At 40.3% G+C, this 24,983-nt stretch overlaps 1 long non-coding RNA gene across 5 annotated transcripts in view; it reads right to left on the bottom strand.

Moving 5' to 3' along the window:
- Nucleotides 1–24,983, bottom strand: part of LOC310893803 — a 41,661-nt gene that overhangs the window by 13,123 nt on the left and 3,555 nt on the right. For 4 of the 5 annotated variants that reach the window (XR_014579312.1, XR_014579313.1, XR_014579314.1 and 1 more), the window contains exons 2-3: nucleotides 4,594–4,922; nucleotides 586–727 (exon numbers count right to left, since the gene is read on the bottom strand). This is a non-coding gene — a long non-coding RNA (uncharacterized lncRNA). The remainder of the gene's footprint in view (nucleotides 1–585; nucleotides 728–4,593; nucleotides 4,923–24,983) is intronic. The other variant, XR_014579316.1, reaches the window with a different exon arrangement.

Here is a 24,983-nt window from a genome sequence, read left to right as displayed (position 1 = left end):
CACCTGGGCAGGGTTGATCATCTGCATAAATACATAATGGGGACCAGACAGCTTGGTAGAGCTGGAGATTACAGCGGATCAGCATCTGAACATGAGTCAATAACATCAATCTGTTGTATGATGTTCTCCTCCTTTACAGGAATGTACAAGCAAGCGTAGCTGGAAAGACAGGTGAAGCTGTCTTTCACACTCCACACAGCTCAATTTGGACTCAGCAACAGACTTGCCAGTTTGAGGCACTCTGAGAAAGATGGTGACCAAAGGAAGAGAGGCCAGAGGAAAGGAACTAAGAAAAATCAGAGCTGTAGCAAAACCAACTAATTGGGTGACTGAAGGAACAAATGATGCTTAGTGTGAACAACAGACAATGAAGTCTGTTAATATAGTTATTACTTAATATAGTGTTGTGTCTTGGTCATGAAGTAATAGGTTAAATTGTTACAAAGAAAAATGAGTCCAGACATTTAGAAAAAAATTCTCAAATTGTAGAGATAAGAAAGAAATAGATCATCTGCTGAGGCAGTGAAATCTCCAGCTGTACAGATCTTTAAAACAAGGGGAACAAACTGATTTCAGATAGGATACAGTTAAAGTGATCTTGCTTTGGAAGCCTCCAACTCTCTGATCTTTCCAATTTGGAGTAGCTTGGCTGTAGTCTCAGCAACAGTTCTGAATAGCCGCTTTGCAGTAAAAAATTAATTGCTGCACTTCAGGTCCAGTCCTAAATCTGTCAAGAAATAGAAACAAAAACAAAAATATGAATATAAATATAAATAAATAAAAGAAGTTAATTAAGATTTCAAAAAAAGGATGATCTTTCAAGAACAGAGAATCTGAGATCAACGGAAGCCAAGGTTGCTATTTATTTTAGAAGAATGAGATAGTCTCTAGCTCTACAGAGGCAGAAGGGCAGAGTGGCACCTTCTCTTGCACCTTACATTTCCGTACTTAACCAAGTGCAGACCTGTTTATTTTGCTGAGAAAATACAAGGGCTTTTTAAACCTGTGAAAATAGATGGATTGGCTAGACACTTTCCAGAGCTAACTTCCTGTAAGAGATAGTGTTTACTAAGCCAATACTCTCCTTTGCTGTACAAAACCCATTGAAGATTAGTGCTTGTCTTGGACTCAGAGTGTTATTTGGGATCGGTCAGCTGTGTGTCCCCTGGGATGTGTTCTGGCCCTAAAGATTAGCCAAAGCATATCCTGTAAGGAAAATAACTTCCCTACTGAGCGGGACAAAATAACCCAGCCAAACAAACAAAAACTTCATAGCAATCTTCAAATAACTTCCTCAGGGGAGAAAGAAAAGGCTCCATAAACATGGCTTTCTGCATGTTCCTGAAAGTCAACAGTTTTCCTGTGTCAGGTGAAGATGTGTCATTTGGTGAGTTGTGTAAAATGCAGCTACATTGCCTTGATGGCACCTGGACCAGGTGACAGTGCAAGCTATTTTGGAGTGCACTGGGGACATGTTGAAAGAAAAAATTCAATTTACATGCAGAGATCCTTAGTCAGGTTCTTATTTGGAAAAATCGGGCCTGAAAGAGCCAGGAACTACAGGAGGACCCTGCTCCCAAAAGAAAAAAAATAATCCCAAATAAATAATTCATGTCCCTTATTAAACTACATCGATAATGAATGACAGTCAGTGCCTTACAGATGGGATCTGCAAGAGGAAATTATTCCTGCAATCCACTGATGCTTCTCCTTTGGAGGGCTGCTGATTTGTTTAGATTTGTCATTTACATATTTCCAGCCCTTCAACTCTTCTGTGAATTGCCAGCTCTACCTCCTCTTTGCCCACAGCTGGCGGTCCACCTCTAAGCTGCGAGAAAAAAATTTGCCCTCCCACAAGTACAAGTGTCGAGTGTAAAAGACTCTTTGATAATTTAATTCACTTTGCTGAATTATGATTCTGCATGCACCATTAGTTCAATCACAAACCAGCTACACTAAGAATTAGGTCTGTTTTGCAACATGAGGCAGACAAGGCTGTTCAGTGGAGCAGTCAAGGGTGTTTAATGTTACATTTGTTGTTGAGTTTGAAAACAAACACATGTGCACTGATGTACAGCAATCTGAAAGTCCCATGCAGATGTAACAGCAGTGGCATCTTGGGGATCCTGAGCTTCTGTTCAGAGATGGAAGTGACGGAGTGACAGCAACACTGAGTGGGAGTCTTCCATAGCTGTGCAAGTTGTACCAAGAAAGAGCTGTGGGCAAAGTGGCTTTCCCTGACTTCATAGGAAATCAGAGGATTCAAAAGTGAAAAACTGGAGCTTCCATTTTTAGGAGATGTCTGAAGAGCAGCGGATTTAGATGAAGAGTATGAGCAAGAGCAGTTTAGGTGGGACATCACTCATTTGAATGCAGGCTTGAAATTTCTGAAAGAGGAAATTCCATGTCACTAGGTTACATTTAGTATTGAATTCTGATCAACTTTTCCTTCTAATAACATTTCCCTTGACCTTAGTAGGGCAATTTGTGTCAGAGAGGTAATCTCAACTTCTCCCTCATCACTTCTCCCTCATCACTCTTTCACACCACATTTTAACACTTACTTATGAGAGGTTGGCTGGGAAACCATAACCAAACACCACCTAACTGTGGCTGAGTGCCAGCCTACAGCTACAGTCTAATGCATATATTGCTTAAGAACCTCTCCAATATTTATTTTGGAGAGAATCATCCTGATACTTTCAAAATTAAGTGGTAAAAGATTTAGCATACTCTCTTCTACTTTCCTCTTGGAGCCAGAATTTTCAAAAGGAAGTCCCCAGTCAGAAAATTGTTCTTGGCAGGGAAATCACTTTTAACCTCTAGTATGTTGTTCACTTATGCTGCTAAAACACAGGCTGGTCAAGGGGGAAAGTCAATAACTTTATTCTTGAAGAGAGCTGCATGACATGGAGAGGGGTGAGAATTCAGTGGTGACAGCTCAGTTATCTCAGCACTCCCCTTATGAAAGAAATGGCACAAAGCCATTTTGGCTGATAGGAAAAGGCAAAGTCACCCCACTCAATAACCTAGGACAACACTAAAAAAATGAAAATGTTGCCATTTACATATGACCAAGGACAGTGAAGGAATTTTTGGTGGTAAATTTTATATCTCTTTTGTTTTCCCAGTCAATGGTGAAACAGACAGTGTAAATTGCTGGATATATATACAAGCAAGAATTTAAGTCATTGTTTGACATACCTTTTCTTAACATAAACAAGAAAATATCTCACTACCCTAAAGGCTAGTGAGCCTGTAGAGCCTTGTGTTTTCCTGCTTTTCCTACAGCACTGTTTATAGATTTGAGTTGCTTCATCCAGCACATCCGCCACCTGTAATGTCCAAGGACCTGCTCCAAAATTTATTGAAGTATGTACAAGATCTTTAGATTAGGCCCCAAATATTAAACAGGTATTGATTTTTTGTTGTTCCAGATAACGACCTGTTTCCTATCACAAGGTGGTATAGATTTCAGTTCTATCACTATTTTCTAATATTTACATTATAATAGTAGCTTGAGGTCCCAGTCAGATGCTGCCTTGCGCTAGGCTCTGCACGCATATGCCAGAAGCAAAGTCCCTGCCCCAAAGAGCTTATTGCCAATGACATTATCACAGAAGTTTCTTATTGGCATGTTTTTATGTTGTAGGCTTTCATTACGCTAAGAAGGCAATAAACCTATGATCTCCATGCTATTTATGGATTGGTTCATTACATTTCTTTTAAAAAGCAGTATAAGTGTCTAAACTCCTATAAATACATCAGCATTGCTGCTTATCTTGCTTGTTAAACTGGCAGTTTTGTAACCTCAAGACACTGCAGCTGTGTAATCTTTCACATCTATTTGGCACAAGAACCGTGTTTTTTTTTTCTCTCCCTAGTTTCCATGTATGAAAAGGTGCTTTGATACACTGCTTGTAAACAAACTGTAACTGCTACTGATTGCAAATATATTGGCTTATCCTTAGAAATGCCAGGCTGTAAGGCAAGATAGGAATTTCTGTAGTCATCTGGTATTCTGATCATCAGTGAAAACTAGCCATATAACAACAAAAACATTCTTGTCTTCAGTCATGAATCAAAATCTCTGTCATGATGGAAGTCCACTGGCAAATCCTTGAGAAGGAGATACTTTAAAATATTCAGAGTTTTCAAGCACTGATGCATCCAAAGACAAGAAGTCTAATCCACATTTCCTCTGATGTTGCTGCATTTGCCATGTCTCAGATGAAAGAAGACAGTGGAGTTCCTAGTCTGAATGAAAATGTCTATGGATTTTGCTATCCTTTGCAGGGATTTTTTTTTTTTTTTTGTGCTGGACTTAACATGGTATGTCTGCAGTTATGTGCAGCTGCAGTGAGGTTGGTGGCAGAAGAAATAAGAGTTCATTTTTACAGCTTAGTAGCTGTTTATTTTTTCTCTTTAGAAGTTTAGTTTTCACATAAAATAACAAAATGAAAAACCAACTCCTTTTAGTTACAAGCAACTTTATGAACTGCACATCATGAAAGATCTCTTATACTAGGCTGCATAAGTAAGGACCCACTCCAGAAAAGCCATCAAACTCACACTGCCAGGGGGGCAACATACCTGAGATCAGAGTCCAGCCCAGGGAATGCTGAGCTCCTGGGGAGATCCGCCAAGCTGGCCTGAAAAGCTGTCCCTGAGAAGAACCTGGATTGCTGGCTTCAAATTGCTCATGACGCCTCGAAAGTTTAAGCAGCAGCAGCTCTCTGTATGAGCACAGCTTTCTGTCAAAACTGCATGAATCTCATCAGGATGGATGTCAGCTAAACTGATTTTGAAGAACAGCACTGTTGGCTACAACCATTGATAATTGACCTCTTGGAAACTGCAGGCAGTGCGCTACACATGCACACATCCTGTCCCAGCTGCACAAATCATATCTGGAGTGTACCCTTTGGGGAGCAGGGAGGTAAGGAGGAGAGAAGGAGACAGAAAAGAAAAAAAAAAAAAAATTAATTCCATAATGTTTTCCAGAGTTGACACTGGTTTTCATTATCTGCTATGTTTCATGCCTGACTTTTACTCTGGGACATTTGATTTGCATCATCGTAGTTAATTCTGTAGGCCACAGTAAGCTTTGGCATCTTTGCTGCTTTAGAAGCCCAAGCAGTTCTTTCTTTTTTTTTGTCTGTTTTTAGCAAGAAAAATCTCTCCTTTTCTACAAAGCCCGTACTTAATGAGTAATAAGCAACGACACTTTCACTGTGGTGAACTTAGGAAATTAACTCTTAAAACCCTAATTTGCTTCTGTAAATCCATTAAGCAGCCTGGCCTCACCTTATTGCCTTACCTCAAAGAGAACTACAGCCACTGGTCCTTTTTGCCCACTGCCTACCCTACAGAGCACTAGGAGAAAGTTGTGCAATGTGCTGTGTGGTTGTGCTGTAAGGAAAATTGCACAGTGCATCTAGTTGCTTGTGGACTAAGCAGAAAGGGAGACACTGTGCTGGGGAATACTGTGCTGATCTCCAGAGTCGGAGGCCAGCCCTTGTCCAGGCAACAGCATCTTTTCTGCTTCACATAAGGAGGGGATGGAAGAAGGGGGTAGATTATGCCTGGTTATGGACTTATAATGCAGCCAGGATGTGGTTCTGAGTTCATGACATACATCTGGACATTCAAACTTGATAAAGACTCAAGGGTTGATTCTTTTTTCTCTTCTCACTATCGTATGTACTTGTTTTTCTTCTGCTGTAACAACCTGCCTATGCTTGCTTGGAGTTGGACCCCCTGCCCCTGGGAAGGCTAATCCATACATTGATGCCTCTCCACATTAAGAGTCTTTCTTTAAAGCGGAAGGAGAAAAAGTTTACCACGACTAACTTGGATCTTAGAATAGCAGGTGGCAATTTAATTGGAAGATGTAAGCTGCTTACTACTAATTTGCATGATTATAAGATTTTGTAATTGCTCTGTAAAAGTTAATTTGGCATTGGGTTTAGTGAAACTCAACTACGTTAGCATGATATTGATGTGTGTCTGAAATTTGCAGTTGATGTTTGATATGTTTCCTGCTGAAAGACCAAAGGGAAGTTTTGAGGGGGTTATTTTTAAACATATACATGTGCACACAGAGAGGTGAATCTCATTGTAATGACCCCCATGGGGCATGGATAAATGCGTGTTGTATCAAGGAGTTCAGTGAAGCAGGAGTTGGCAATTTGTTCCTTCAAAGTAATGAGGGAATATCTGGTTTGAACTGAATATCAATATATAGAAATTTTAATGAAGATTACCTCATTGATTAACATTTAACCTGCATTTTTATAATAATAATAATAATAATAAAAAGTTTAAGAATAAAATGTACACTTAAAAGCTAAATATAGATTGCACTGAGGAAAGTGAGAAAAAATATGATTTTGTATTTAGGTCAACCGTGCATTAGTGTTTGCTCTTACACAACTAATTAGGAAGAAAAAATAGCTTTTGTTTTTGGGCATGCACAGAGGGGAGTCTGAAGCAGAGCTTATCCTAGTGCCCCTTGACTCTGTGTGTTTGTGTACCTGCCTGCCTCCTCCCTGCGTATCTTGTGGGCTGCTGTGCATAAAAGGTTTCTTCTGTGCAGAGCAGCTCCCTGTTAAAGGTTTCAGGGCAGAGCTGCAGGAGTGAGGAGCCATGCTGTGCTGAGGAGAGGGATTAGCTGGAGCCTCCGAAGTGGTGCGAGCACTGGGACACGGTGTGCTAGCTCCAGAGCCAGCCCCCATGAGGAACAGATGCATCCTCTGTTCCTCGGGGAGCCCAATGAGAACAGTACCCCTAACAACAGAGCCCTTGAAAACCTGAGAGAAATGCCATGTTTTCTGCTTTCTTCCTTTTCCCTACCTGTAAGTTGGCAGTCCAGAAGGGGGTACTGAGACAGGATAGGTGTAGCAAGGGCTGTGCTAAAATGCTTGATTCCCAACATATATCTACTCTAACAGAAAGCAAACTACCCCTGTCCAAGGCGGTAAGGTACAGAAGCATAACCTAGCTAAAAACAAAGTACTGAAGGCAAACAAAGGAACATGTCCATGTGCTTCAGTGGGCTGGGACCCAACCTCTCCAAACACACACACGCACGCACGCACACACATCCATATTATTGTTTTAGCCAGTAATATTTGACTTCTGAACTCTTTTTTGGTTCTTCCCTCACCTTTTCTCTCTTTCCTTTCTTGTACTCCATCAGGTCTGAGGACAAGACATTAGGGGGTGGCTATAGGGGATGTTTGTAGCTGTGATATCTAAATTAGCCTCACCAAGCATGGAAGGGATGGGTGGATGTCCATATGCTGGCATGAAGCAGGTACATAAAGACATAAAAGTAAGAACATTTTATTTGCTCTCCAGCAATGAAAGAATGCCCTGCCAAAAGGGTGCCAGGTCAGGATAGCAGTACTGGCAAGTGACCATTGCAACTGTATTTTCTGTGTAAGAAAGGGAGAAGATTCAGAATAAATTACTACTGCAGGTGAAAGCACAGGCAAATGTATGACAAAGATTTGAATATTGCATTATAGTCCTTATACAAATTCTTTTAAGATAAAAGCGTTGGAAATCTGTTTCTGATGGGACGCTGAAAGATTTGTAGATAAAGAAACAATTAGGAAGGAAATTGGAAATCTGGAGATCTGAACCTATCTTTTAGTAGAATGCTTTAAAGTCATTCAGGTGTTCACAACTATTTAAATCCTTCACTTGTTTTATGTGTCTCAAACAAAGCAATGAAGCAGCACTGTCATAAAGAGGCCGGCCCTGCTCCAGCTGAAATCCGTCTGACATAGACAAAACAAAACAAAACCCCCAGAAGCCCAACAAAGCCATTTCATGTGCAACATTATATCTACTGAATGAGAAGAAATGTAGGCATGCATCAGAGTAAAGTACTCTTAAAAGCTCATTTAGAACGTATGTTTTTTACCTAAAGGGGAAACTACTGTATATGCAAAACTCAGATGAATATTTACAACATCCAGGAATAGGTACCAGAGGGGGGGGGAAACATGCCGCAAATGTAATCATCTTCCGAATGGTCCAAAAACAAATTGTTCTAGCTGCTGTTGCTGAGCAACAGTCCCACGGTGGGATTCAGCCTGAGCAAATGTGCGGTGGGAGAGTCCAACCTACCCGGAGTGAGAAATCAGAGCACAGGGGGAGCTGGCGGAGAGGCCTGGCGTGGCTAAGCTCCTCTTCCCACAGTTGTGACCCCCCTAAGTACATATTTTAGCCATTCTCCTGACCTTTCACTGCCTCCCCGCTCTCATATCTGGCTAAAAATAAATAGTGAAGCCAGACCGGCACTGGGGAGCAATGGGACTCAGGCTGTTGTTGTAGCGGGCCAGTTTGTATCTAGGACATTTTCTGTGAAGTAGAGCATTAGCACTTCTTCTGAGGTGTTCAAAGGCTATGAAACTCTGGGGAGGAAGAGGGGAAAGCAAATAACAAGTCTACCAGACAATTCATGGGATTTAAAAGCAGTGCCCCTCTGTGACTTCAGCTCTGAAGACCACATGTGTTCTCATTAGGTGGTAACACAGTAAAAATCCACTGTCTAAAGGGACAATAATCCACTATATTTTGAAATAAAAATTCTGGAATGCTTAATCACCTGACACAGTGTGATGTCAGTTTTCATTCACTTCCTTCAGTGGGTTATTCTTTAAACAATTTAGAGACAGAAAGGAAAAGGAAACCACAAAAAATGCATGTTCAAATAATGATAATCAACTGAAGTAAAATTTCTGAAGTGAAAAACAAAAAACACCAAACCAAACCAAACCAAAACACCGTACGCACAGACAGAGACACAGACTTACACACACACAAAAAGGTGATTTGTGGCTGATGGGACAACTTGACAGAATTCAGTGTACTGAGGTGTGGAAAATGGTACATTGAAATAAAGATATTTCAAGTGTGTGGATGGCAGAACTGGTAATTTAGTACCTAGCTGATTTTGCTGTGATTGTTCATAATGCAGTGTAAAGCTGACAGTCCTCTGGGTGGAGGAGTAAATCGGGGCTTGCCCTGGATTTTTTAATCAATACGTTTTATAACAGTGTTTATTTTAGCTATTGTTCTTAAAAAGGAAGTTTAAGATCATTATTTTTCTAGGTAGCATTGCCACTTTGCCATGGCATTTGTAGTGTGAAACTTAAACTCTGCCTAGGTTTCCTTTTTTTCCCTAAAAAATTATTATACTATTTGAAACTCTAACTTTAGACTGAGGTAGGAACAGACAGGTTGACCCTTCACAGAAAAAGGCTTACAAGGAAGGAGGGAAGTATAGCAGTAATATGAACTACTTCAGCCCCAAAATGTCATATGAAAGGTGGTTCCCAGTAACTGTTCCTAGTACGAAGCCCACACAAAGTGTCTGCATCCCAAACTGCAGAGCCATTCTGTTTGTGTGACAGCATCAAAATCATCACAGCTGGATCTCACCTCCATACTGGACCAAAACAGAGCACTGAGTGTGAACAATCATAACCTTTCACATGCTCAAAATCAAGATCTCCTTCGTGCTGGGGGGCAGGAAAAAATCAAAAGCCAGACAGAGTAACCCCTGTGATTCTACTTCCTTGATTCAAGAGGAAAACTTCCTTTTAACAATATTGGAGAATAAAGTTTTCCTGCTTGTTAGACCAAGTACCAAGCTGCTGCTGTCGGGGTAGCAGTTTAATAGAGTTCCTTGCACATACAACTGGCCAGGCGGGAAATCGCAGAAGAACACAGAGGAAATTCTCACAATATATTTCCCCCCTATTATTTCTCAACCTATTTTGAAATTAGGAAATCATATGGAAGCAGCAGGAGGATTCCTAGCCTTGCGCTATTTCCTTCCCCTGTGATCATGAAGTTTTATTGCTGCATGAGCCCTGCTGCCTACCATTTCAGAGAAGCTCAGCAAGAGGTAAGGTTTTTCTAGTGTGGGTGGTCATGTCCATGTATTCAGCGGAAGCAACAGGGCTTTTCAGCTTGAAAAAAGGCAGCTCAAGATGAAGTATGGAAGAATAATTTTCGAAGAGAAAATAATGAAGAGCTAACAAAAGCACCCAGGGAATTCATTCTTTTATTTTTTTTCCCCTTCAGTAATTACCGTTGAAGAGGCTGGCACTGAAATGACATCATTAAGTCAAGTTATCTCACTTGTACACTTGTGGGAAAAATTGGATGAAATGAAGGGAAATTTCCCCAGGACTCAGCCTGTTGCATTGGAAAGCTCTGCTGCTGCTGAAAAATGTACAAAAAGACATCTTGCTTGGTGGTGCAGGCTAACATATGGCCTATAATACATTTCAAAAGTTGGGGAGATAGATATGGAGTTTTTAATATTTTAGTATTATTTGTATGTATGGCTACTCACGTTCTTATTCACCTTTATGCGTACATTAACATTATCTGTGTCAGATCATGTTGTTCATTTTTCAGAAGGCGTGTACAAACGAGTTTCCTGGAAGGCAATTTCATCAAAACAACTCCTTAAGCATTGCTTTTCAGTAAATGCCACATAATATTTCTAGGAAAAATATGTTGATTATTGAATGTCAGTAATGTACTGCTCATGAATGAGCAACAGAGGAATACTGGCACAGTGGGTGTTGAAGAAGGAAGATCTTTCAAGAACGTCATATGATTGGAGCAAGATTTTTTTTCCCCAGCAAATTAGTGATTAAAATCAATTTATTCAGTTCAGTTGATATTCCTTAGTCTCTCCCATAGCTATACCAAAGAAAGGCATAACGGCAGAATCCTGTTCATTTTTTCTTTATAGTATCTTAAATCTCCACAAGCAGTTCAGAGATACGTTAGAGCATACAGAATACTGTTGGCATACAATCTCCACTCTGCACCTGTACATAACCTCTCTGAAGACCATGAGGGAAAGAGTACCTCCACATATGCTACTACACTTGACAATTTTTTTTCCTGAAGCATGTTAATGAAAAATTCAACGAGCAAAGGAAGAAAACATTTCCATTATCACATATCTGTGCATTTGTTTGCTTGCTCACTATAGCAATGGGAAGTTGCTGCAATCAGAGATATACTTTAAAAAGACAAGTATTACCTAGTCTAAATTATGATATTGGTCATCCAAGTTTTCAAAACACATGAAAAATAATGCAGAAAAAGCCTGGAGCTTCCAGTTTCATCAGGAAATGTGGTTAATTTTGGAATGACAAATCTCAGAAATAATGGCATGGAATAGAAGCTCTTTTCTAACAGAGCAACATTTTTATTTCAAAAATTATGCCAGTAACTTCATAACCAAAGGCACATTTGTCTCTCCTGAGCACCTGGATGCCACAAGCTTTTATTTTAGTTTTGGTCTTCACTTCCTTCCCTCATGCTGATTTTCAGCCTGCTGTGGGAGACAAGTGGTGTTGCAGTGTTCTTGAAAGCAGAAAGAATCAGCTCTTCTGATTTGAATTTACAAAGCAAAATGTTCTCCTTTTCAAGCTCCGCTCCGTGCTTCGTGTACCTTTATATGGTTATAACCGTATTAATTTATTTTCTACACTTTCCCTTATCTCTTCTCTCTTTGGGGTTGCCACATCTCTTGCTCAGACAGGCATGAGAAGGAAGACTCATCATTGCATTTAGATAGCATTAGAGGAAATATCTAGTCATATCTATAGCTCAGTGTCACACAGATCTTCGTGATTCATGAGTTCCTCATTGCTGTGCCTCCATGGCCAGGTAGGGAAGCAGCTCTAAAGCTCTAGTTATGATTTGTCCTGTTACTCAGAGTAATTGGCTGCTAAGAGAGGAGCCTAAATTGCTCCTTTTTGCAAGGGTAAATATCTCACACAAGACCCCTGCCCCCACTCTAAGCCCTCCAAAGGAGGATACTGTAGCTCTTTTCTAGCACACTGCAATTTAGTTACTCCTCTAAATAAGATATTATGTTGAGATTTCCCCACTTTGGTTTTAAGCCACCTTTTCATCATCTCTGGAGGCAGGGGACATGTCAGATCATGAGAGGGCAAAGCCAGAGCAGCCTGCACCCTCGGTAAATTTTTGCTGGGAGAAAATATCACCAGGCAGCATTTTTGGAGGTGCAGCTCAGAGCACAAGGCAGCTGCTGTCCTGGTTTCAGCATTTCAAGAGCTCCCACATGGCACAGCTACCTTACCGCCCTTCCCCTCTGCAACACAGCACCATTAACCAGGCACAGCGGAGGAGTGAGCCCACGTACATGGGATGCATACAAACTGCTTATTGTCTTTCTGTCAGAAGCATCACCAAATAGTCTCACTTTCTCCAAACAAAAGCAGATATGGATTGCAGAGCTGGCAAGGAAAACAAACAACAACCCTGTTTAAGAGAAAACACTGCCAGATGCCATGAGTAACACAGAACTAGCACCAGGCAGATATTGGGTGAGAGTAACAATAGTTTTAGTACGGGGTTTCTTACCTCTGTCTGTTTATGAGAACAGTTAAGCTAAAAATGCCCCCCCCCCCCCTTTTTTTTTCTTTTTTTTTAATGGAGAAATGCATACTCTCTGCTGAGTACCTCAGTGTAATGACTCTTTGCATTCTGTCAACTTAATGCAGTAACCTAAATATCACTGAGCAGGTTGGGGTCTGGGCCAGTCTTAATGAGATAATATCTCATAAGGGATTGATCCCACATACATTTAAGGGGTCTCACAGCTAGTTGTTTTGCAATACGCTGCAGAATCTGCATGGCAGTAAAAGAAACAGAGAATCAGTAAGACGTGTGAAGAAATGCAGAATACAGAGTCTTAGTCCCCAAGACATTTCATGCTCTGTGGATCGCAGACTCTTGTACTGGGCTTATGCAGTCATTTATTTTTTTGTCTGCCAAGCATGGGTGACATCATTTGACAGTCAGTATGCTTACTTATCGGTTTTCACAAAGTAATGCTTTTGCACATTTTTCTTCATTATAAGCTCTGAACAAGTGAGGTGCAACGTTCCACTTAACCAGCTTTTGCATGCAAACAGCAGCATCACAAAGCCAGGTTGTAGGAGAAAATACAATAAGAAATAACATTTTAAAAGCAGTACTGCAGGAGCAGGGCAAAAATATATTTCCTTAAGTGATATTTATCCTTTTCAAATAGTTCACTTTGTGCCGTGACAGGAATGAAATGTATTCCATGGTTCAAAATTGTTTCCTGGGAATGAAAAAGTGATTGACATCTACGTTTGAATTACTGTGAATATGTGGAAAAAATGGGATTTTACACATTGACAAAGCCAATCAGAGGTTTGAAAAGCATGTTTATATTGGGAGAATTTTAGCTCAGAACAACCTAGTTTTTAAAAGCAACATGGTCTTCATGCAACTGGCTCTAGTCAAGAATAAAGCGCCATTCAGCAAGAAGGAGCTGATTTAACAGCTTAGTTATTGATGACGCTGAGTCAGGAGTCTGTGGATTTAAAGGCTTCTTTTGCTTCGTCACTGGAAGTAGGGAATCAAGCGTAATAAAGAAGCCAAAGATTTCTGAGAAACATGCACTGGAAATGATGCATTTCCAAATAAGACGAAATTTCTGTAAGACAAATGATAGATCAGGTATTGAAACCCTTCCTCAGCTATAACTCATCTCCTAGCCAGGCCAGTACTGCTTCAAGCCAGTCGAGCTTCCACTGACAAAATAAAAACTGCTATCTGTCCCACACCCATCCACTCCTGGCACCACCAGGAGTGTGTGCATCCCACCAGTGCTGGGCACTCACCATCTTTGAGAGTATTTGCTAAACTGCAGTTTTTGTGTCCTCACATGTGTCGGGTTGGCAAGTACTTGCTGTCCTGCATGAAGCTGCTCCAGCAGGTGAAGGTGCAACAGCCTGAACACTCACTGTGAGCAGAAGCACAGCCTTCATGTGGAAAAGACTCCAGATTTGTTCACTCGCCCATGCATTTAACTAACACCACTGCAGTGGAAGCAGCATGTGGGTAAGTAGAATAAAATAACTGAATAGAGGAGAGCGCTGCCTCTAGTTTTCTCAAATAGAAATTGAAACTACATTGTGTGAAGGATGAAAGAAACTCTGCTCTCCAATAGAAACATCCAAAGGACAAAGACAAACAGGAGCTCATATTGACAGGGCATTGTTTGGCCACAAGATCAGCCTTTTGCATTCACAGCACTTGGGCTAAATTATGTATTCCTATTGCCTGTATTGTCTGCACACTACCAAACAAATTATTTTATTCTTCCTCTCTCCAGAAATAAAGGCCACAAGCCTTCATAGTTCTGAGAGAAATTTTTCCCCCCTTTAGACTTTTACTGGGCCATTCCTAATAAACCTTTTTACACAACTACTTTACCTTCCAACCGTTACAGTACTGTACAATTTTCAAGAATAAAGTGACCATTAGGAGGCATTAGCCAAGAAGTGAGAACCCTAATTACTTCTTCAAGTAAGCAATAAATGAAAGCGGCTGAGTTTCCGGAGGGTCAGCACCTCTGCAGTCATTTTCAATACACCTTTGCTACTGTTACCTACTTTTATACTAGATGAAGTGGAGCGCTAAATGTAAGGCACTTAGTAGCATTAGTCCTACTGTTTTGTTTTCTTCCTTAAGGAAGACCTTGATCTACCCCACAGCCTCACGCTCACTCTGTGAAGAAGCATTGAGAGTGTTGACTTGTTACTGTAAAATATCTTTCGCATGTGCAGTAAAACTTGTATGTCCATATGGCCTCCAAATGGTCCATGTCCAATTGGGAAACAATGGGGATCTGTTCTTTCTTAGATAAAAGAGTATCAAAGACTGTCTGACTTGTAGAGATAGGTCTGGTTTCTTTTACTTTTAAGTGTATGCAGTTTTCTGGCTCAGTAGGAGACTAGCTGGGTGCTGCTTTTTTCAGGTTAAACAATGTCGTCCTTCCTTCAGTATGACTTGATTTGTTGTACCACTGTCTGTTATGTGTCAGTTTTGGAGAGGAAGACAGTGTTCCCCAGAGAGCAGGTGCAGCTTTGCTCCCCACAGACCCTCCACAACCAGAGGGAAGTTCAGAACTCTCTAGCATAAAGTACTCTTGGCTGCTCTATTGCCAATGTATATATTTCCTCCATGTACGGGTTGCTTTGTCACCTAGCCATTGTTTTAGTTTATATATATATAAATATAGATATATTTTTATACATTATATATTAGTTTATATATATATGTGTGTGCTTGTTTTTTTGTTGTTTGTTTTTGTTTTTCAAATGCCACTGTATTCATGTACAAGATGTGGGTGGTATTTTTCCCTTCTTCTCCACATAAATATGTTCTATCCTGATTACAGCAAGCCTTTCGGGAATATTATAGGATTAGGAGCTCCTGAGAAGTGACAGTTAAGTACCTATCATTGGGAATAAGTGAATCAGACCAATTTTCTTTCATTTTTACTTTCAGCCAAATAATTTTTTAGGACAAGGCTTTTTAATTGGATGTCTCGGCACTGAGATAAACACAAATTTTGTTTCTCTGCATAAAGAGAATATATCACAGAGAAGATGGTAGAGTGCAGTAATACTGTCCATTACATGGATATATCTTTCTAGCTCACACTGATTCTCTGCATCTGCCAGGGGTTTTAACACAAATGAAAGCATATTAGCCTCAGAGGTGATCCAGTCAGGAGCATATATTCCCTAATTAGCACTTTGATGCAGTTTTGTCCAGGTAACCATACGTAGCTTTAATCATAGCAAGCCATTGTCTATGATGGTCAGTAAATCCCTAGTCGTCTTTTCATCTTAGAGTCTGATATCTCAAAGATAAATGCCTAAAAATACTTTCTTTTTATACCTGCTTACTAGCAGGTGCATTATGGGAGGCTCACCTTGATCCCTAAGATGCAGAAATTGCTTGGAACAAAGACCCAATAATAATGTAAAACCTTCTCCCAAATGTATCTATTTCTCTGATCTTTTCTGGCTTGGCAGCAAGTTTGCTGACAGAAAAAGAAAAAGTGAAATTTTATTTAGAGAGAGTGTTTGTAGACCAGACCCCAACTTCCGAATGTCTGTCAGAAGCAAAAATGTTATAAATTCATCATACATTAATCATATATACCCACCAGGGAATTTTCTGTTTCTGGCCTTATCTGTCATAAAGAAATTCACATAAGCCAAATTATTCCATTTATTTTAATATTAGAAAAAAAAAAAATCAGTTTTTGACTCCATGGTTTGTGATGCAGTCAGGCTGACTCAGAAGATGTTGGGAAGGTACAAGCTGAGTCTGTCCCTGAGCTTCACCAGGACTCCCAGCTGCTCACATCACACGATGTAGGGCACCATACCATAGGGTTTCCAAGACCTCATTGTAAGCCCACAGCAAGGATTGATTTCATGAGGCTGGTTACAATGACTAGTACAGCCATCCGTACTGCAGGACCAATCTGTTGGCTCGGATGAGAATTACTGTGGCTTGGGAAAGCAACATTGATTGTGAAGTGTCTGCTAAGGGCTTTGATGCAAAGAAGAAATGCTGGGTGATAGTGCAAGGTTGAATATTGTTAGCACGAATCTGTTCAGACAGAAACATGGTCAATGGTTTGCTTTTCACAGTTCAGTTAACATTTATTTCAAGGTTGAGAGGAAAACACTATGGAAATTTCCAACCCACTCAGACACTGTGGACTCAGGAAATTCTTTTAAGACCAAAAATCACACAAACTATGTAGTAGGATCTTTCTCTTTAGAAGCAGCGAGCAAGAGAGTGTGCATTACATCAGGCCAGCAAATCAAATGACACGGGACTAAAGGAGCAGCAGCTTTGGAGGCAGTTGGCAACAGACTTCAAGAGTCTGCTGGATGTGGTGTGTATCAGGGGTGGCCAAGAAGGTCCCGTTCAGAGGCAGCAATTACCCAGAGCGGATGAAAGAGCAGAGAAATGCTGTGAAAGGGTGGTGGGAAGAGAAGATGCAGGCTGGGCCTGGGCTAAGAGGTGAGGGACATGGCTGCTCCTGTGGCTGGGGAGGGCTGGGGAGGGGAGAGCTGTCAGTAGCCCAGGGAGGAAGGTTTGAGACAACTTACTGGCTGTGACAAATGGGTAGCAAGCACAGATCACACATAGAAAAAGAAAGAGGAGTGCTGGGGATGGCCGGGTCAGCCATTTCCTGAAGCAGCTGCAAGCAGCCACCCCAGCCTAGGTACTGTAGTGCAGCCAGCAAAAGGGGACGACTGAGCTAATTAGTGGCTGTTGGAAGGAAAAAAAATGGCAGAAAAGCCATGCTTCATATGGAATCCAATCCAGTGTTCACAATGATCCCTATTCATCTCTGCAGCCTCCCAGTCAGCCCCACAGACAGTGAGGAGAACAACAGGTATGGGAGTCATGTCAGTGTGTGGCCTCCTGTATGGGCTACCAGTGTACCCCGTATATTGGTCCTGCTCTGTCAATACACCTCAAACTCCTTCTTAAAATTCTTTATGCTCCTAGTCTCGGTTGTTGCCCTTGGTCTGCTACATGATTCGTTCCCTTTGCAAAGAAACCCACCCCCCCCCCGGCCCCTCTAAGGCCTGCCCTTCGCTGAAGTCCATGCCTCCCTGCCCTCACTGTTGTCACTGGCTCCAAGAACCAGGTATCGTTTCTCCTCTTTTCCCCTTAGGACTGTGTGTGCTGCAGCAAGGCCTCCTTTTAATCTTCTATCCTCAGTAATACAAACCTGGATTTCATCTCCAGTCCCTGGATAATCAAGATATTTCAACAGCTGTCAGTTTCTGGCAGAAGCCTATTCTAACATTTTTTTTTCAACAACATGTTTTTCATAGCTGGTTAGAAATATGCAATATTTTGTCACAAAACCAGCCTCATTTGCAGGATTTGAATGATTTTTTTTTTCTGTTTTACAGTTACCTTTCTCTATATTACAGCTTAGAGATTTTTTTTTCTCACTTTCTTGCTGCTGTTCAGCACTTTTGCTAACGATGTTAGAGTTTTATCCACCACTAACCCCATATACTGCACTTCCTTAATGTCTCATAATGCATGACTATTGAGTGGATTTTTTTTTTTTGTTTCCAGACTCATTACCTTACATACTTTGAAACCTATAAACTACTTATCTGTCTGTGGCTCCTAGACTGTATATTCTGAGTTTTGCTGCCCTCCTTCTTTGCTTTGACTGCCCCTTCACTTTATAACATCAGTGAATGTAATCCACTTACTGCATCTTCTTTCTTCCAGGTCACTGATATAGAAAGTGAAGAAAATTGATCCTCATACTAATCCTTGTGACTCTCTTTTAGTCACATCCTTACATGTTAAACTTTTAACATTCGCAGATGCATCTTAAAAAATACTCATGCTGCTTTGTAGCTTATTAAATTTAGATATCCAGAGAAGGCGAATATAGAGAAATAGAATAGGAAGATGGGGCATTACCTGGTAGCCGTCAGACTTTTCTATTGTACCAGAATCCAACAGTCTCCAGCCCTCTCACACCTCCATGTGCCTCTCTAGCCAGGGGCAAGCTGGCTGTGGGGAGCAGAGGCTGATATGTATCCTGCTCTGGGCTTACATCTCCTTGGTGAGTCTCACTGTGAATGGCCCGATGAGAGACTCCCTCCTTTTTAATGTTCTCGATCATGTTTTGAAGTTTCTGGAGGTTTAAAGCTGTCTTCTCATCCCCATCTCTGATGTGAGAGAGAAGTCTTTGTAGTTTCTAGCAGAAAGCTGTCATCAGCAGGTGCTAAAAGGGGATTTCTTTTGCATCCCTGTAGTCAGATGTAGAACACAAAGAACCTGATCTTTTTCTACATAAAAATATAGTTAAACAGAATGTATAGCTTCCTGTTATCAGATATTTTTTATTATCCAACCTAAAAAAAATCCCATCAGTGGATTGTTAAGCACAAGCTTCCTTTTGTGAATCCATGCTGACTTTTTGTAATTAAATCATAATTTCCCCCTTGCCTGACCCTGACTAGCATTTAAATTTCTTCCTACTGCTGCAGTTAGACAAGCAATGCAGGTCTCTTGCTTCAGAGGGTTTTCAGTCACCTTTCCAGAGGAGAAAGGCAGCCTATCATCTAGTGCAGTGGGCTGAGACTCTGGAGACCTGGCTCTAAACCCAGGCTCAGACAGGTTTCCTGTGTGAATTTAGACAATGGACCTGACCTACCATATGTTCTAGTACCACATTTCTGAGCAGAGATAATAGTTTCCTATCTTTCGGGAATCTTGTGCAGATAACTGTAAGGCACTGAGATCCATGAAAAAATAAGTATTAAATGATTGGCACGACAATGTAGAGTTTCTTTATCAAATTGTCTTGGCTGAAGATGGAACTCCTCAAAGGTTGTAGGCATCTAACTATGGATTAGACATCTAAGCAAATACTTTTGAGGCATTGGACCCAAGGTTACATCATCAGACTGGTTTTAGCAGGGGGTCCAGCCTCTTTAAACAGAGCTGGCGAAGTAACTGCTGACACTGCTGTAACTCCACTGTAAGTGAAGATGTCTTTGTAGAGACTTGTCTCTGAGGTCGCTCAGCCTGAGCTGAGCAGGGGCTGCTGGCAGGCACTGTGCTCCACTGGGGTGCGGTTCCCGTGTTGCCTTGGCACTGGCTCCTGCTCCCTTTCTCCCAGCCTCCTCAGGGGGAGGACAGAGCAAGTGCCTTTCTCTTTAAAGCTGAGGACCCGCTCAATCTCCTTGGCTGATTTTCAGAAAGATGTACAATACTGGAGTAACAGGAAGGCTTTAGCTGTAGAAAAACAAAGTAAAAAAAAAAAAAAAAAAAAAAGACTTCATGCCTGCTATTGTATCACATTCATTCACCCAGTCACCCCACAGCTAACATTCCTCTGGCAGGACACCCTGTCTCCAGCTTCTTACCAAAAAAAAAAAAAGAAAAAGATTCCTTCACTAGCAGTACATAACATTATTAGGTCTATTTTGCAGATGGCCTGGCTTAATAGAAGTAAAATTGTGTCTTTCTTAGGATACCTGAAAGTGCTCTGTGCTGAGAATCCTGGATTTTGTCTCTTTTCTTCAACTCTAAATTTCATTTACAACCAGGAATGAATTTGTCAGGCATGGACAAAAGAGACCGTATCTTTCTCTTGAACATTGGCTAGTATTGTATGTATTTCTGATCACATAGTGGGGGAGCAGCTGCAAACTCCTCATCCTCATCCCACATCTCAGATGTGTTCAGCCCTGCACAGTATTCAAGAAGTTTCCCTTTTTTTGTTGTTGTTCGATTTTGATTTTAATACCAAGTTGTAACCTGCAAATCTGCTCCAAAGAGACCAGGGTTTTTGCTAAAACATGCAAAGGTCATTCATCAAACAAATAGGTTAGGAAATGGTTTGGGTGCTTAAGAACAAAGAATTAGTCTGGCTACCAAGACAGACATTTTGAACGAGAACAATTTACTATGGAGGGCTGTGCCTTGAGGAAGGGGATAATGATAAGTGTTAGGATCAATTTTGTTCACTTTCTGTACCAACGAAAAAATAAAGAGGCAGTAAGTGGATTCATTTGCTGTTCAATTGTGAAGTGGAAGTCAGGACAAAAGAGGAGGGCAAGGAAGTACAGACTGAAATGATGAGGAGCTGGAGGAAGAAAAGCAACTTAAAAAATTCCATCTAATGTAAGCTTTTTAGCAGGAAACAAAAATAAACACAAAGGAGATATGCTATGCACTCAGAAGTCATAAATGATGAAATGGGTGCATACAGTGAACTTGGATACACAGGTGCTGCCATTATGGATGTATGTTATAAATCTGCAGGGCACTAAAGTGATTACTCTTTCCCCCATGTCTCTGAATGCCATATTTTTCCAGCATGCTGGATCCCATCTGGCCTCAAAGTTCTGTCATTCTTCAGACATTTCAATTTCTTGATTACCTGTCAGGTTATGACCCTCAATTGTTTTTCTTTTTAATATCTCTTCCTCCCCACTTGGGAGATGTCCATGTGTTTCTGACATCTGCCACCCATCCCCCTCTGTAAGCCCTATGACAAAGCACTAATTAATGTATTTATTTCAACAGCGTCCTCACCTCCTTTCAAGAAAAGACTCAGACTTTCTCTCAGAGCACCCATTCCAATCTGACTTCTTATATTTGTGCTCTTACATAGTTTACCTTAACTGTCTCCATGTTTTTCATTGGGAAAGAATGGCCTTTGAATCCAGAGGGATTTGTCTTCAAGGTCATAGCTGAAGGTGTTATGCAGAAACTACTTCCATTACATTACATCAATGGATAAACTTATTTTCAGTTCTGCCAGGACTGGTTCAGCCACAGCCATATCCCATTCCCTGATCTTTCTCTGAGATTCTGAATAATATCAATCCCACTCATTCTAGATAGAAAGGCACCCATGATTATTTTGAAAAGTAAACATTCTGATGTTAGTGGAAGAATCCAACAGCAAATTTTAAGTCTGGAGCCTGATTTCCATCTTCCTTTTCACATTCTTCTCGTTTTAATGGTTTAATAGCATGAGAAACATATGAGGAAAATCTTGGCCTAAGTAAATATACAGACAGTGTGAAATTTTGATCTGAATGTGCATTCTATTCCTTCATCCCTTCTGATGACAAAAGATTGTTCAGAACCTAGGGTTTAATTTGCATTGCCCCCACTGTTTCTGTGTTATTTTCTGTGACCACAGCCACCCTAAGTACCTTTATTTATTTATTTATTGTAGAATCCAAAGCTCAAGCTGAACTTCTGCTGCTGCTTGGTCAAGGACTTTCAGTGGAATTCAAAACAGCCAGAAGCTGAGTGAGGACTTATCAACGACAATCAACAGAAAGGGCAAGGGGAAGATGGTAGGACTCTGGTGTTTAGTACCCAAGTTCTCAACTTCCCAACTAAATGAACCTTTCTCTCACCAAAATAATCATTCTTCCTCCTTTTTTCCCCCCTCTGGTTTAGCTGGGTCTTGATTTCATCTTAATTTTGACAGATGCCATCAACTATCAAATTCTCTGTATTTTGTGGACAATCTGTTTTTTTTCCAGTGTGTGCTATCAGTGGGATCACTCCTTTTTAGGATCTAGTTGGGGAATGCTTGATAGTAGACCTTTAATGAGTTTAAGTATGGTCTACGTGCCAGCCTGCTTTTGATGGACAAGGTGGAAGAGGCTTTGAACACCGACAAAACCTTTGTCTCTAAGGGAACTTAATTTGCACAAGTGTAAGTGCATAATTCATTTTGAGAATCCAATTTTTGGACTTAGCTGCCTAAGTTCCACTTAAATCGCCCTTTGGGTACTTAGGTAATTTGGGGGGATTTGGGATGAATAGTTGTTTTATTTGTACAGCTGAAGTGATAGTGCTGCCTAATACTATGAAGATTAGCATATAGAATATACAAGCAGTAATACGTCTTTCACTGTACTTATTCCCACCTCTTCCACTGCAATGGTATTTTTCTTAATTCTTATTAATGACACTTACATCATTAATACATAAAATTATATTCTATATAAAATTGTTTGAATCTCTTCATAATTAAGGCTGTTAAAGCAGCAGATGAAAGTGGAAGAGAGATGTCAGCTTTGTAGTAAATTAAAGAATTTTCTTCATTTGTAAATAACCACAGTACTCATAGAGGTAACATTTATATTAAAGTATTAACATTACAAGCAAGAGCAGGTTACAGTGCTCTGGAAGTGAACTTGGATTGCAGTGTGGTCATACCTGAAATGAGAGTTAGTTTAGGCCAAAATTATGCCCTCAGAGGTTTACTAGTTCCTCTCTAAAAGTCTATCCATACAGAGATTAAATCCATACATTGAAACGATGCAGTTTATAGTGTTCAGGAATCGGAGGGTTTTGGAAAAGATATATCAATTTACATCATTCAATCATTTTATTTGATAGTCAGGCAGTATTACAAGAAAACAGGGCTGATAAGCAGTTGCTTGATGAGCAGTAGGCTTCAGACTGCATGCCTTAAGTGGAGATAATTTGGAAATACTGATATTTCTTTTGGCTGTGGCCTATAATAATGAAGTGTACAGGATACTGCTTTAGTTATCTCATTATCTTACAACCCCAAGCAACCTTCTGACATATTATATTGATTAAAGCAGGAGAAAGTTGGGCATTTCTGCATAATTTATGCAAACTCAAACCAACAATTAGAACAGCTAATTAGATATTGGTATCTGATTTTATAATAATCTGGGAACTAAGATAACAGAAACAATACACACAAGTCTTGTTTGGTAATAAGGAGTTTGGTTTCTCTAGCCTAGCCATGATCATTAATTTTGCTGTGTTTTGATTTAGTGTTTGTGTTAATATATTCCAGTATGTCTGAGGATATGAAAGTAACACCTGGTGTGCTCTGTGCAAATGTTTCTCTGCTTCAGGAGAAAAGCCAAAGGGGACATGCAGCTAAACCTAGAGCATCATTATAAACAGTCTGGTGGGGATAAATGCCCATAATTTCTAAGGAAAAAAAAAAAAAAAGCCAATGAAAATGTGTGGCTTTGTTTATATATCTGTATATAGGTAAAGAGAGTGTAGGGGGTAGTTCAGAAGGAGCATTTATGCTGAGAAGTTTATTTGGTGTCTATTTGAACAATACATGGGGTTCTACACGCAGGTTTTTGTTTACAGCTATGTTCAGTCTATGTTTGCAATTTGTTAGTGGAGGCAGTAAGCCCAATTAAAAGAAAAACCCTCTGTGCTTAGAGTTTTAATGTTGCTGATATTCCAAGACTGTCAAGATTTGAGCATTCTGCCTAGGTTTAAGCATGCCAGCATCAAGCTTTGCTAGGCTAGAATGAAAATAAAGACACTGCACTGCCTTTTATTTCCTTAGATTCAAAACTGTCTCTTCTCTCTCTGTGAACAATGCTCATCTCCTTATGCAGAACTGAGATCTGGTAACTCACATAGTTAGCTTATTACACACCAAAAAAAGGCTCCAAGAATAACAGGCAGGGCCACTGACCCCGAGACACAAAAGCAGAACATTGTTCACACCAAGCCAAGCTGCTAGATTGCTGGAGAAATGTGGCATAAACTCAGTCAACTTTAGCAAAGACAGAAGTATCTACTTTTTAATTTCAGTACATAAATACATCAATGTCCTTTGAAGATAGCTTTTATTCTATTATGCCTTTTCAAGAAAGGTTGGTAGCTGAATCAGACCCTTTATCAGATGGCATTTCCCACTGGTACAATACCTACAGATGAAAACAAAATTAATCTGGCCCTATCGTTCACTTTATTAAATTCATCTTTAAAATGGGAAAGTGAGCCTACCTTTATGTGACAGAAAGCCAGGAAGATTTGTGCAGACTTCCCATATATCTTGCACTTAATAGGTAAAAGCATCTTCTTTCCTATGTCCACCCACCCCATGAACATGTGCTTCCCACTCTTTTCTACTTACATTCATTATTATGCATCCTTGTAAGCATTTCTAGCGTTATTAACACATGGAAAACAGAACTTATTGCATTCAGTGTATCTCTATATATATGCATCTCCAGCACAATAGGGTGTGGCAGATCTTCAGCAGGGATTTTCTAGCCCTTGAGGTGAATGCAGTGGTTGGTGGAGCTGACAGGCTACCTACACCAGCTAATTTACACACTGCTAAATGTCTTTTGGGGAGCCGTACTGGAAGAAAATGAAAACCTTACTCTCTAACAAGTCTTTCTGCAAGACACTATAAGAAAATGATTACATGCACCATGAGTCTGTGAAACCTCAAATCTCAGTTTTGGATTATTCAGACCTAGGATTTTGACTGATGCCCACCTCTGTATAAAAGCTGAAAACCTAAGAAGACTTTGACCTATGGCAATAATACCTTCTGCTTCTTGAATAGCAGCGATTCAAAATGGATTCTAGGATAGTCCTGTCTTATGACTTGGTCCCATAACCCAGGCTGTCAATTTGAAAGGGCCCCTTTGCCAATGAATAACATATATACTTACCTATATAGAGCAAAGCTATTTAAAAAGAAAGAATGTGAAAATGACCACAAAAATTCAGGTTAAATGTCT

This window comes from Anser anser (genome assembly GCF_964211835.1).
Source record: "Anser anser genome assembly, chromosome: 2".
NCBI classification, from domain to species: domain Eukaryota; kingdom Metazoa; phylum Chordata; class Aves; order Anseriformes; family Anatidae; genus Anser; species Anser anser.
The sequence above is the reverse complement of the archived record's forward strand: the minus strand, read 5'-3'. Positions and strand labels throughout refer to the sequence as shown.